Source organism: Phyllopteryx taeniolatus, chromosome 8 (assembly GCF_024500385.1).
Source record: "Phyllopteryx taeniolatus isolate TA_2022b chromosome 8, UOR_Ptae_1.2, whole genome shotgun sequence".
NCBI classification, from domain to species: domain Eukaryota; kingdom Metazoa; phylum Chordata; class Actinopteri; order Syngnathiformes; family Syngnathidae; genus Phyllopteryx; species Phyllopteryx taeniolatus.
Window position 1 is genome coordinate 13,606,135 of NC_084509.1, and position 13,910 is coordinate 13,620,044.

Consider the following 13,910-nt stretch of genomic DNA (forward strand, 5'->3'; position numbering starts at 1 on the left):
CAAACAGGTCTGTGGACGACGCAGTCAACATGGGACTGCACTTCATCCTATAAAACCTCGACGGTGCGGGGGCCTAATGCGAGGATCCTGTTCGTGGACTTAAGCTCTGAGTTCAACACCATCATCCCCGAACTCCTCTCTTCTAAGCTTCTCCAACTAAGCGTCTCGTCTGCCATATTCCAATGGATTTACAGCTTCCTGACGGGCAGGACACAGCAGGTGAGGCTGGGGGACACCACCTCATCTACACGCACCACCAGCACCGGGGCACCCCAAGGATGTCTCCTCTCTCTACATGAACGACTGCAACTCAACACATCCGGCTGTCAAATTCCTCAAGTTTGCAGACGACACCACAGTCATCGGCCTCATCAAAGACGGTGACGAGTCTGCGTATCGACAGCAAGTGGAGCGGCTGCAGCTGTGGTGTGGCCAACACAACCTGGAGCTGAACACGCTCAAGACTGTGGAAATGATCGTGGACTTCAGGAGGCATTCTTCACCACAGCTGCCCCTCACGCTGTCCAACTGCCCTGTGTCAACCGTCGAGACCTTGAAGTTGTGAGAGACCTTCACATCCTGGTCACCACCTTTTCCAGCTCCTTCCCTCAGGTAGGCGCTATCGAACAATGCAAACTAAAACTAGTAGACATTCCAATAGCTTCTTCCCTCTTGCCTTCTTCTTAAACAGTTAACTTACAATGCCATTGTAACATCCTACCAATTTTGTCTTGAGATTGTTGTCACATCTCTGTTGGGCCAATTATGCCTTATTTGTGCACTCACTGTTGTAGTCTCATCACTCTGCACTATTTTCATATCTGTTGTTGATCAATACTGGCCTATCATGTGCTTGAGAAGTCTCTGCGCCATGTGCACAATGGTCACTGTACGAGACCATTGCTCTATTAGTCATTTCAAACTGCTCTAAATTGCCAGATGACTCTGCATCATTTGCACAATTGTCAAAAAAGAACATTACTGGTAACCTTTCATTGTTCAGTGACTCTCTGTAGTGTGTTTTTATGTTTTCATGTCTCACAAGTATTTTCTGTCTGTTGTCGTACTAGAGCAGCTCCAACTACTGGAGACAAATTCCTTGTGTGCTTTTGACATACAATGCAAATAAAGATGATTCTTATTCTTATTCTGATTCGGACAAGGCAAATTAAAGTGCTTTGCAGTAACAACAAAATAAAGCAAAATAAAATCATTACCATCCATCCATTTTCAACACCGCTTATCCTGGTTAGGGTCACGGGGTGCTGGAGCCTATCCCAGCCGACTTCGGGCAAAAGGCAGACTACACCCTGAACTGGTCGCGAGTCAGTCGCAGGGCACATATAGACATGGACAACCATTTGCACTCACATTCACACCGTCACTGAGTGGGAGCTGATCCCATGCTGCCCGCACCAAAGTCAGGTGAGTGCACCACTACACCATCAGTGACTTAAAATCATTACATATAACATAAAAAATTCTCATTAATCAATGAAATTAAAACAAGGAGTGCAGATAAAATACTTTTCAGTTGTCACATGCACAGCTAAATAGAACTGTTTTCACCTTGGATTTGAATATTGTCAAATTTGAAACCCGTCTTCTGGAAGACTGTTCCAAATATTATCTGCATAAAACTCAGATGAAGCCTCACTGTGTTTAGTCCTGACTCTTTGTCACCAGCAGAAGTCCGATACAGTACGTATCACTCTATACATATGAGATGTACTTTGGTGCTACATCATGAATTGTACACAAAGCAGAGCTGTTTTGTTATATTGATCTGTTTGATCCAGTGAAAGAGTAACCATGAGAGGCCCATGTTCTGCTGCCTTTAATATCATGTAGATCTACACGTCATCTGCATAGTTGTGGGAGGACACTTTATAGCTCTGTATTTGTTGGCCTAATAGAAAGATGTTCAGCATGAACAATAGAGGGTCCAAGGACTGACCCCTGGGGAACCCCACAGGGCATAGCCATAGCCATTTGGTCTGAGACAGTTACCAATTTCAACAAAATTAAAAAATATAATCAGGAGTTGGAAAAGACTCGTTACCCTGAGTTTTATTCCTAAGACATTTTGGATCTATGATCTCAAGTCTACACTTTGTGGGAACAATGTGGGGAAGACCATTTTCTATTTCAGCCTGAAGATGTCCCAGTGAACAAATAAGGTGCAAGCATATTTGGATGAGATTTATGTTGAATAACTTAAGTCCTTGACCTCAATTCCATCAAACAGCTTTTGGATAAATTAGGAAAGTAATTTTGATACAGCGGGCCCTCTCTCATGCCCAACAACAGTAATCTAAGACCTAAAATTTTTTTCTCAGGATTAATGGACAAAACCAACACACACAAAAATCATGTCAACGTTGTCCCAGAAGAGTGGAAACCAAGCCAAAACGGTACCAGACTCCAGATTTTCTTGTGTCATGGCCAAGTTGCCCAATACTTACAGGTATATTATAGTTAGTTAATATAGTATATATTATATACTAGTTATTATAGTATGAATGTAATTTGATATTATAAACATTCCTTATGGAAGCAGAGAAAATGATGTCAAACTGATGAACATTTTTTTTTTTAATGCAGATAACAGACACTTGAGGTAATGGGAGCGCTCACATGGGAGTGGCATCGCCATGGGTGTATGACTCATGAATGAATATCCTCACTATGGCAACAGTCAAGCGACCCACCACCATTCACTCTCAACCTGATTCACCAATTAAGTTGCATTACGTTTATTATTATATTTTTCAATTAAAAAAACAAAACAAATTCTCACAAGGAAAAACAAGTCTATTTATTGCAAGTAAGCATATGAAGGATACTGAACTTGTGGTTCTTGTGGTATTTTTGCTGTCTCCTTTTTAAGACTCAGAAAAATTTTGAGAAATACAGATTTCAAATGGAATACAAAAAAATAAAAAAAAATCATGTAAAAGAGTCGACCACAGCACTCGGCTAAACACATGAGAGCTTTTAACATGTCCCATCCATCCAGAGAGATCTGCACTACAAAGAAGAAAAAGAGACCAGGGAAGTCGCTGTAGGTGTTAATAATTGATGTGTGCGTGTGTGTGCGTGCGTGCGTGTGTGTGTGTGTGTGTGTGTGTGTGTGACAGTAACTGCAGAATAGTGTCATTATCATTCCAGATCTGGCTGTGATTCATGTACTTGCCACTAAAAACTGTGTGCGCGTGTGTGTGTGTCTATGTGTGTGTGTGCGCGGGTGCGTGCGTGTGCGTGTGTGTGTGTGTGTGAAATGGAAGAGGAGGGCAAGAGAGATTGATGGGGGGAAAAGATGAGGAGAGTGAATTTCAGTGTTTGATTCTTTACGCTTGCCTGACTGCTTTTGTATTCCATCCAACCCCAAAGGGTTATTTTAGATAGTGCACACTTCAGGCTTTCTTGTAAATTGCACATTGTTTAGTTACGCCGATGTGACCGCAAAGTGCGTGAGTGTGTGTATGTGTATACATGGTGATTGTTGTTTGCTTTGCATGTTCCCATTTCTCTGTACAAGGCTGACAAGAGAAGACTCTGGTAGAACACAGGTGGACTGACTGAAAGCAAATACAGTGTTATTAGATATACAGTGTTATTCATTTAGCGCAAACACACACACACACACACACACACACACGTATGTTTCTATGTGACTGTTGTACAGAGTGCTAAAAGGACGTTAACTGTAAATTCCAAGCCTGCCCTTTAATTCCAACCTGGGTATTAAGCCTTACAGGATAATGTGCGAGTGGAACGCTGTATAACACACTGCTACACCCTGTCACAACATGCCTGCTAGGAGAAAGACAGGCCGTGAGGACGCCGGAAGGAGGGGAGTAGTAGAAAATTCAAAGATGGTGACGAATGGGAAGTGAGAGCGAGCGAGAGAAAGAGAAAGCAATAGGGGACAGATTAATGAGGACGAGCTTTTCATTGTTCGAGGAAACATAGTTTCACCTAAACTGTCTGCGTCTGTTCACACTTGCACTCTTCATACACTCTTTTTTAACTTCTAATTTGTGCTCATCTCAATAGTCCACCTTTTTGGTCATTATTCAAATAATGGTGGGTGATGTTTTCGTATGAGGGTATATGTCATAGTGTGCAAAGCTTGTGTGTGTATATGGTTTGTCCAAAACACAACAAGAATCGCAGTTGATAACAAATGATCAGCTCAACTGAAATCTGATCATGCATAAAGTAGTATTGAAAAAAAATAAAAACAACTGCAAATACATTACAAATGATAGAGGAATAATGTATTATGAGGAAAAAAATAGTGTCATGAAATGAGTGAATGTCAAGATTCCTAGACAAACAATCATTATTATCGTTGTAAAGGCAGAATTGTAGATCCTGCTCTAGTATTGGCTCTCACTGGTGTACCTATTTGATGTGGCCTGTTGTGACTCTACCAGCAGTATTAATTGATGGCCATCCAACTCTGTGGACCTAATATTTGAAATTCTCCTCCCATGCACTGGAGGAGGTGACCCTACAGGTAAGAAGGGCAGCAGATGGAGATTGATGAAGAGAGTGAGAGGGGAGATAAAGAGCAACATGCCGCCAGAGAGACTAAGTGAGAGTGAGCCACGGGCCTGAGAGAGGCAAACGGGCGAAAGCCATTCGTCCACATCTTGGTCTCGTCTTCCAGTGCAAACATCTCCTCGTGGAGAAGTGATCAATTCTAGTCTGCCGACGCCTCCGGGACGGTTGTTGTTGTTGTTGAGTTCATCTTTGTAAGGCTATGCATCACAGTCTGCTTTCCCTAAAGTTCCCAATGAGAGACAGAGCAACCATTTTTTTTTAAATATAGGTGAGGGGAGACGGATAGGATGGATGGAGGGGAAATGGGAGCTGCTAAATATAGATTATTCTATTTGCCATTTTCAAAGATTTGCTGCCAAAACAAGGGAGAGACATGAGGAGGAGGAAGTAGAAAATGTTGACGTTAATGAAAGGATACAATGAATATTGCTAGCACACAGGCTACGGCCAAAGAAATTGAGAGGTAAAATGTATTTATTTTCAGATACAAACTAGTCGAGGGACAAAAGACCAAAATAGATGAAACGGTGCGTGCAGGCAAGCGAGAAAAAAGGGAGAGGAAATGGCGTAAGTTGGTGAGGGTGGGGGGTGTTGGCGGTCCTGCCATGCAAATGAGGGCGGCGCCGCAGCAATGCTAACGAATAGTAATTCACACTGTTGGACTCATCACTTATTAATGCTCTAAGGCCCCCAACCCCTCCCTTCCTTCCGATTCCCTGATTTTTTTCCCTCTGCGTCTCTTCTACCCATTCCCCTGCTTTCGTCAGGATCTCTTGATTTTTTTGGTCCGCTCGCTGTTGCTAGGGCCCACGCGCTCGCATGACAACAGCTGGGTAGGGGGCGCTGCAGTGGCACGGCGCTACGTGTGCCAGTGTACGTTTCACGTGCTTAGTGACAGAGTGTGCGACAGAGTACCCTTCATTAGAGGTACAAACATAATCAGTCGTCTAAATAATGGCGACAGGCATCCAAGGAAGGGAGAGAAACTGCTGAATTGCTCCATAATTGACTACCAGGCCTGGATTAGCGGACATAAGGGGTGTGTAGAGCATCTTTTCTGCTTTGGCTAGTAATAAAAACATTTGCGTGTCAAGTTTTAAATTTTCACCAAGGACCACCAGCTTAGGACACAAATGCACACGAACACGCATACATTGTCTGTCTCCTGATTTCTCACTACACAATCTTACACCCACTGTCTGGCAATCCACATTTGCAGAGTGCACAAACAAATTGTCAGGGTGTGCGTTGCAGTGCAAATCTTGCACTCGGCAGGATGGCGCAACGATAAACCAGACAGTGTAGAAATTCCGACACGGTCCTTATTTATTCTCCCTCACATTTGACATCTTATTGTGGATTTTTTTTTCGCTTTTACACCTTTCGGCTTTCTGCTCAATATAACATAACTCAACAGATTTATGGTAAATGAGAATGAGTAGATTGTGTGCGTTTACTCAGCTGACAGCGAGCATGTGTTTATACAAAAGTGCAAAAGATAGCACATCTTTATATTGGAAATTTTTATTTTTTTAATTTTTATTTTATATATATATATATATATATATTTTATATAACATAAACAACATAAAATTATTCAAATCATGCTGTCTGTCTATAAGAGGGAATTAAAGTCGCTGGTAGGTTTTTTGAAAACCAGTCGCTACAGGGGTCAGAAAAGTTGTTAAATAGATTGACACAATTGCTAAGTTGGCAACACTGACTGTGTGTTTGTAAATGAGCATTTCTCTATTGTCAGCCATGTTGTTAGAGTAAGCAGTGCACATCAGTGGATGAAAAGTCGAAAACTCCATCTTGACAAATAAAATTGATAGTCTCGATTAATGGCCAACCTGTGCAGTTTTTATGGTTAAGGTTTTATTATGCTGACAGTGTGAGCTTGAAACAAATTAAATCACTTATTTCCGATAAGAAAAACTCTGAAGTTAACCTGCATCACAAAACTGATTTTAAAGGTTTCCACTCTACTTAAATAACACAGAAACTGAAAATATTTGGTTGTGAGCTGTGCTTTCTCCTGCTTCGCTCCTTCTCGCCATTAATTTACTTGCTAATTACCAAGGGTCCATTATGGCTGATTTCAAAGAGGCACTAGGAAGGCCTAAAAGCTACTTCATTTGTGCTGTTCATAACCCCAAGCCCCCACCCTCCTCCTTGCATAAATGTGCTTGCACGCATGTACCCACCCACCCACACACCACACACACACACACAGACCCACCCACACACCACACACACACACACAGACCCACCCACACCCACACACACACACACACACACTTTATGAAACATGACTAGTGCAACAGTGAGTTCATTCAGGCCCAACATGTAATTAACACCTTCACCCTGTGTGTGCATGTGCATGTGCGCGCATGCGTGTGAATCCAGCTGATATATATAAAAAAGATTAGAATAAAATGTGGATTATAATAAAATACACCCCTCCCCCTACTGTAGACCCCCTCTGCCGTCTCCCCTCAACCAACCCCCGTATTAACAACCACTTATAAGGGCAGATGAATGAAAATGAACAGAGCTGCTGTAATTCCCCCTCGTGTCAAATCAATAGCGGTGCCTTCCTTGCAATCCCCTCCGACCTTCCCTCCGCTGATATCATTTCCTTATTTTGCTCTCATCTGTTCTGTTGTAGGGGTGTGAAGGAGCGGCGTGTGTTTGACAAAGGGAAATTGACACCTCGCGACAACAAGCTTGAACCCTCCTCCTCCTCCTCCTCCTTCTCCTCCCTCGCTCTGGTATGAAATGAACATTTGCTCCTATCTCCCTTCTATTCACATTCAAAACAGTCTATAAAAGACGAGCGGTGCTGGGAACAAGTCAGCTGAAGAAAGAGCCACAAGGACAATAATATTACTGCCACTTTTTTACACTCTATGGCGGACAAAGGCCTGTGTGAGGATTCGGAAGAGGTTATGTCCAAATAACAGAAGAAGGTAAATAAAGAAGTTGTGTGAATTGAACAAAAGCGTGTATTACATGGTAATACACGCAACTCTTTTTCCTTTCCTCTCTTGGTTGGAATGTTTTTCAGGTGCAGCATGATCTGAGGTAAGCAGAGGCCTAATGCTCTCATTAAAAAGGCATGTTTCACTGTCAAATGCCAGCTGCCCACCCCCGCCAAGCACACCCATGGCCCCTGTTCTAATACACGAGTTCGCTCGAACCTCCACCTCTCCTCCGAGGGCTGGCGTTTCCTTCCTCTCCACACTATTTTTAAACCTTGAAATCCTTTCAACCTAATCAAAAACGAGAGAGGAAGCAGGAAAACAAACACAAGTAAAACACAATCATGCCCGGATTGCTGATTGATTTGTTTGGATTCCAAAACCAGCTTGCTTTTGGAAATAATGGCTGTAGAAATGTGGTCCAGGAATATTGTTCTTCCACATATCTTGACCGATTCCAATGTCAAATTGTCCAGGAGAGCTACGCTTTCCATATTCAGGTTGCAACAGTATTTGCAACAGGTTGCATCAGTATTTAACTCTTAACATGTTAGTATTTATCAATTGTCATTACAAGTAGTACCAGTAAGATGTAAAAACCTTATTCATCATACCTGGCGCTTTTATTACACAGGATACTATCTTGCTATACAGTATGTTAGCATAGCAACTGTAAGCATGTTAGCATTTTAATCAATTCTCTTTAGAAATAGCATTTCTAATACAGGGCAAGATGTAAAACCCTAATCAATCTTCCGTAGTGCTTTCACCACTCGGGTTGCAATCATGCTACATGTTAGCATTCAACTTTTAGCACGTTAGCATTCAATCAATCTCAATAAATATAGTAACTGATGAAAGGGCAAAATGTAAAACACCTTAGGAGTCTGCCTTAGTGATTTTTGCACACAAGTTGCTTTCTTGTTATATCGTTACTCTAATACAACCCCCATTCCAATGAAGTTGGGACGTTGTGTGAAACATAAATAAAAAAAGAATACAATGATTTGCAAATCATGTTCAACCTATATTTAATTGAATAAACTACAAAGACAAGCTATTTAATGTTCAAACTGATAAACTTTATTGTTTTTAGCAAATAATCATTAACTTCAAATTTTATGGCTGTGTTACATCACCTTTTCTTTTAACAACATTCAATAAACGTTTGGGAACAGAGGACACTAACTGTTGAAGCTTTGTAGGTGTAATTCTTTCCCATTCTTGCTTGATGTACAGCTTCAGCTGTTCAACAGTCCGGGGTCTCCGTTGTTGTATTTTACGTTTCATAATGCGCATTCATAACTAACACAGCCCCATACCATCACAGATGCTGGTTTTTGAACTTTGCCTCCATAACAGTCCGGATGGTTCTTTTCCTCTTTGGCCCGGAGGACACGACGTTTGGAACATTCCACAGGTGAACAGGCTAATTGGGAACAGGTGGGTGCCATGATTGGGTATAAAAGGAGCTTCTGGGGGAGGGCTGTGTTAGTGCCAATGGCATAGGTAACTTACACATCTGTGAAGACACCACTAATGCTGAAAGGTACTTACAGGTTTTGGAGAACATATGCTGCCATCCAAGCAACGTCTTTTTCATGGATGCCCCTGCTTATTTCATCAAGACAATGCCAAACCACCTTCTGCATGTGTTACAACAGCGTGGGTTCGTAGTAAAAGAGTGCGAGTACTAGACTGGCCTGCCTGCAGTCCAGACCTGTCTCCCTTTGAAAACATGTGGCGCATTATGAAGCGTAAAATACGACAACGGAGACCCCGGACTGTTGAACAGCTGAAGCTGTACATCAAGCAAGAATGGGAAAGAATTCCACCTACAAAGCTTCAACAATTAGTATCCTCAGTTCCCAAACATTTATTGAATGTTGTTGAAAGAAAAAGTGACGTAACACAGCCATAAAATTTTAAGTTAATGATTATTTGCTAAAAAAAAAATAAAGTTGATCAGTTTGAACATTTAATATCTTGCCTTTGTAGTGTATTCAATTAAATATAGGTTCGACATGATTTGCAAATCATTTTATTCAGTTTTTATTTTTATTTACGTCCCAACTTCATTGGAATTGGGGTTGTAGCATATTTGCCTAGGTCATTTTTTTATGTTTTCGGAAAACATGACAAAACAACTAATTCAACAAAACCAACATTTTAGCAAGCAAATTGGTATTTTTCTATTGATATTGGGACAGTAAATGACATAGGTAATTATACTATTAGGCTAGAGATAAAGTCACATACCATGGCTTACATAACTACAGTATTTAATACACATAGGACAGTTTAACATTGTTAACTGTCATACAAGCTAACTGCCCTTCAATAAATTGTGTTCTCAATCTGAACTTTAAGTGATGGACGTGGCGAAGTGGAGAAAGCAATAACTGCTTGAAGATTTAATGACATTTCACTTTTGAAAAGAGATTACTGTTTTGAGTTTGCCAGTCTCTTCACACTAATAATTAATGTAGCATTACCCTAGTGTTTTCCATTCTATTTATCTACTATTATGATTGTTGACTTAGCCGTACTGTACTGAGCAGCCAGGACAGGAATGTGTAGCACTTCCAAACACTACTGCTATATCAAAACAATTTGTTTGTCATGACATTCTTTGTACATTCGCTACCACTGGTACTCTATTGTAGTGGCAACATAAAAAAACTTTGTACGTAAATTAAATAACTGAATTTCTGTGTGACTTTAGAGGTGTTCTCAATGTTCTTATTTATGTATTTCTATTTGTCAGCAAGAAAAATCTGGTCATGTTTTGATTTTGAGTCTCCCTCTATGTATACTAGTTAAAAGTGTCGGCTACATACAGTAAGTGACCTTAATTGGGAGGTACATAAATATTGAAAACTGGGATGGCTTTCATTGAATATTTTGCATGGCAAGGAAAATGTGCTGAAAGTACAAGAGCAGCAAGGGTGACAAAAAACCCTAATCCTCTGTGCTTTCTATTCTCTTTTCTTAAGACGGTCAGTGTGTATTGTATCTTTTTTAAGTCCCACAAACACACCACCCCAAAAATGTCCCTTCTCCCTCGATACAAACACAAACATATTTTTGAGACTTGTCAACATGCAGCTTATTGTGTCGCTTTTGCCTTTAATTATTTAGCCTAATATATTATAGATATAGACATGTTCGGCAGTCATGAGAAGGCTAACGGGACATAGCTAATGGATGACAAACACACAATGCACACACATGGCAAATGCTGCTTACAGAGTGACCTTAATTCAGCTGTGGGGAAAAAAAAGATAAGAAAAAAAACCAGCAACAACAACAAATTCACACACAGGTATGTTTTTGTGCATTTGTCATTCATTATGTAGAGGAAGGCATGGTACTCGGGGAAACTCTTCAAGAAGCAGAACTTCTACAGCTATTGTAATTAAAACCATCATCCAGTTGAAAATTCATGCATACGCATTATGCTGATATCTTGATATCTTTTCCAACATCATATATAAGGTTTTCCAGCACCTTTACGCTGTGATATATTATACATTTCAAAGAATATTTCCATCCATCCATTTTCTATAGCGTCTGGCCGTATTAGGGTCACGGGCTGGTCCAGCTGACTTTCGGCAAGAGGCTGGGTACACCCTTCGTTCCTGTGTTTGTGTTAATTGGGCACTAACACACACAACAACTCGGAGCGAAGCACTGATGTTTTAAACAACATCACCGCGGCGCAGCGAGCTGTTTAGCTCAACTCGCTGGCTTGTTAGCTCACAGGCTAACTCATTAGCTCGCAACAAAAAACAGTTAACTTTCCCTTAAGTGTCTCTGTTGTGTCAATCGACGTATGGAATAAGGCTGTGGAGTGTCGTGTATCGGACGGAACCAACACCAGCAAGAGTGTACCGGCCCGCTGACGTTCCATTAGCCCACTAGCGGGAAATGACACAGCCGTCCAACTCTGTGGGCTCACTGTGTGATCCGCATGGCGGCTTACCACAACAATGACAATTTATCGAGTCTGGAAAACTTTCGTGTCAATTTTATTTATCGATCGATACGTTGATATAGTAATTATTGTGACAGGCCTACTTATGGACCATTTAAAGCATACTGTATGTTTCACACTCCTGGCCCAGGGCCACATCCAATGCAAAGATACATTTGATAAATTGCGTAGAATCAACACATGGTGCTTTAGCAACACCTACTTTTCAACTATCACAAACAGTCATGTGTTATACTTACGGTGCTAGCAATCATATTGTCATTAAAAGGAGCAATAGTTTATTTGTAATTTAAACCGGGGTGTCAAACGTACGGCCCGCGGGCCAAAACCGGCCCGTCAGGGGGTGCAATCCACCATGCGGGCATTGTTCTGCCCCTCATGCATGTTTTAGTTAATTTGTACTTTGACTCTTACTTTGAAACTCATGCTTTTATTTTGACACAAGCAACGTAGAACCGGAAGTGTTGTGAGTCGTGTGACTTGACATGCTGAGAGAGAGAAAAAAGATCAGCGTGGTGGGGCACGCCTCCAATCCATATGCAGTAAGAGAGTGAGAGTTTGTGTGAAGCACTGCTTATATATGTGTCATAACATGTATTGTTTGTTAAGTAATTTAATGTGCAAATGTGTTAGTTAAAAACACATTAGTTAAAAACAAGTTTGTGAAGTTATTTGTGACATGGGTTAATAAAAGCCCGGATGAAAATTGTGTCAGACAAACAGATCATGCGAGTGACTCGGTGTGGCAGAGAGTCCTGATAGGGAAAAGCTGAAAGTCACTTTTTTAGTGACATGTAGGCTACAAGGTAATTTGATGCATGCTAATAGTTGCAGAGGGGTTGATAATTGTTTGTGCAGACTAATACTAGCCTCATGTACAGCAGATTTCATTGTTTGTGTTTTCAGCAAGCTACTGGGTGACTATTAAATGAGCAGCTAATTTAAGTTTCCATTTTTCACTTACTGTGGGTATGTATGACCTTAATAGACATACAGTAGCTAATACATTTATTTTGTCTTTTTTTCCCCACTCTGTCAATCTGCCTGTATACATTTACAAGGCAGGGGGATAAATGCACTTTCATTGAGAAAAGTTCCCATTTTCGTTTGTATGTTGTGATGAGTCAGTTGAGCCTTTCAAGATTTCTAGATGGATGTGGAAATTTATTCAAATTTAAAAAGATTTCTAAATAAGTTGTTTTCATAAAAGGTACAAACAGTTTCTAGATCTACTGTGATCTGTAAGTTGCAATTGTACGTAAATGAAAATGATTAATAATATTGCTGAAATAGCGCAAATTTTTTTTTACATTTGAGATTTCTCAAATGATTTGAAACAACTTTTGCAATAAGATAATAATCAATAAATGTGAATGTTTTCCCAAATGTAGTAATTATGTGCACCGAATGTGCTCCCATTGAAGTCTCTCGCCCTAAGCAATCTGGGTAATGTAGTATTGAAACATTTACCAACACAGCACGAACTGTATCTGTATGAGCAGATGCTCTGTGATAAAATATCAACAAAATATCATATAGGAATTGTATCTATCTATATATACGTATCTATCCAGCTCTGACAAATTGACACAAGGGCAAAGGAACTTGAAAGTTTTAATTCATTATTATTTGAAATTGTCCTGATAAACACCATTTACAGTACCTTCAATTTTTTCTCTTTTTTTTTTGAACATGCTCTCTCTCAAAGTGTAACCGTGAGTTAGCCGAAACAGTGTATACATCCCGATTGATCAAAAACATCAGTAAGGTATTTTCATATTTAAATTGTGCTATATATTTCTCATTGATTTCAATGACATTGACAAGTCTGAGAAAAACTCCATGCTCCAAGCTTTACAGCCAGCCTCAGAATTCAATGAATCATGCATCTTTGGTGTTTGCGAACTCATTCCGACGTTACAGTGTGGTGGGTGCATCTGCAGTCTGGAAAAACTGTGCAAGCCCAGGCGTGTGAAAAAAGACTTACGTGCGGAGGATGTAGCCCGAAATATTTATACTGTTTATTTCGTGACCCAAGGTGTGCTTTGAGTTTTGGCTCCTTGTGCGATTGTGTTTGACACCCCTGATTTAGTCTTAAAGATCCTAACATGCATATTTTTTGTAATCAGGAGGAAGATTAGCATATGTTGACCTACAGCATATTGAATTGGTTTTAGCATGTTTCATAACCACAAGGTGAAGTGCCCCACCGCCCCCTTCCTTTTATTTTTCTGTATGTGCCATTCAGTGGAAAAAGTTTGGACCTCCTGGTTGAGATCGACTGCCTTTTTATAGCTATTTGTTTTGAAATTGTTAAAACACCTTTACACGCTGAAACCAACATTTTTAAGAATTTC

At 40.5% G+C, this 13,910-nt stretch overlaps 1 protein-coding gene and 1 long non-coding RNA gene across 6 annotated transcripts in view; one reads left to right on the plus strand and one right to left on the minus strand.

Annotated features, from left to right (window-relative positions):
- The window catches only part of dscaml1 (Down syndrome cell adhesion molecule like 1), a 146,019-nt gene that overhangs the window by 69,467 nt on the left and 62,642 nt on the right, over positions 1 to 13,910 (minus strand). The gene's annotated exons all lie outside the window — the stretch shown is intronic.
- The window catches only part of LOC133481794 (uncharacterized), a 64,221-nt gene continuing 57,582 nt past the window's right edge, over positions 7,272 to 13,910 (plus strand). The window contains exons 1-3 of one of the 2 annotated variants that reach the window (XR_009789612.1): positions 7,301 to 7,544; positions 8,887 to 8,999; positions 9,116 to 9,538. This is a non-coding gene — a long non-coding RNA (uncharacterized LOC133481794). Of the gene's footprint in view, positions 7,545 to 8,886; positions 9,000 to 9,115; positions 9,539 to 13,910 lie in introns of those variants that run through there. The other variant, XR_009789613.1, reaches the window with a different exon arrangement.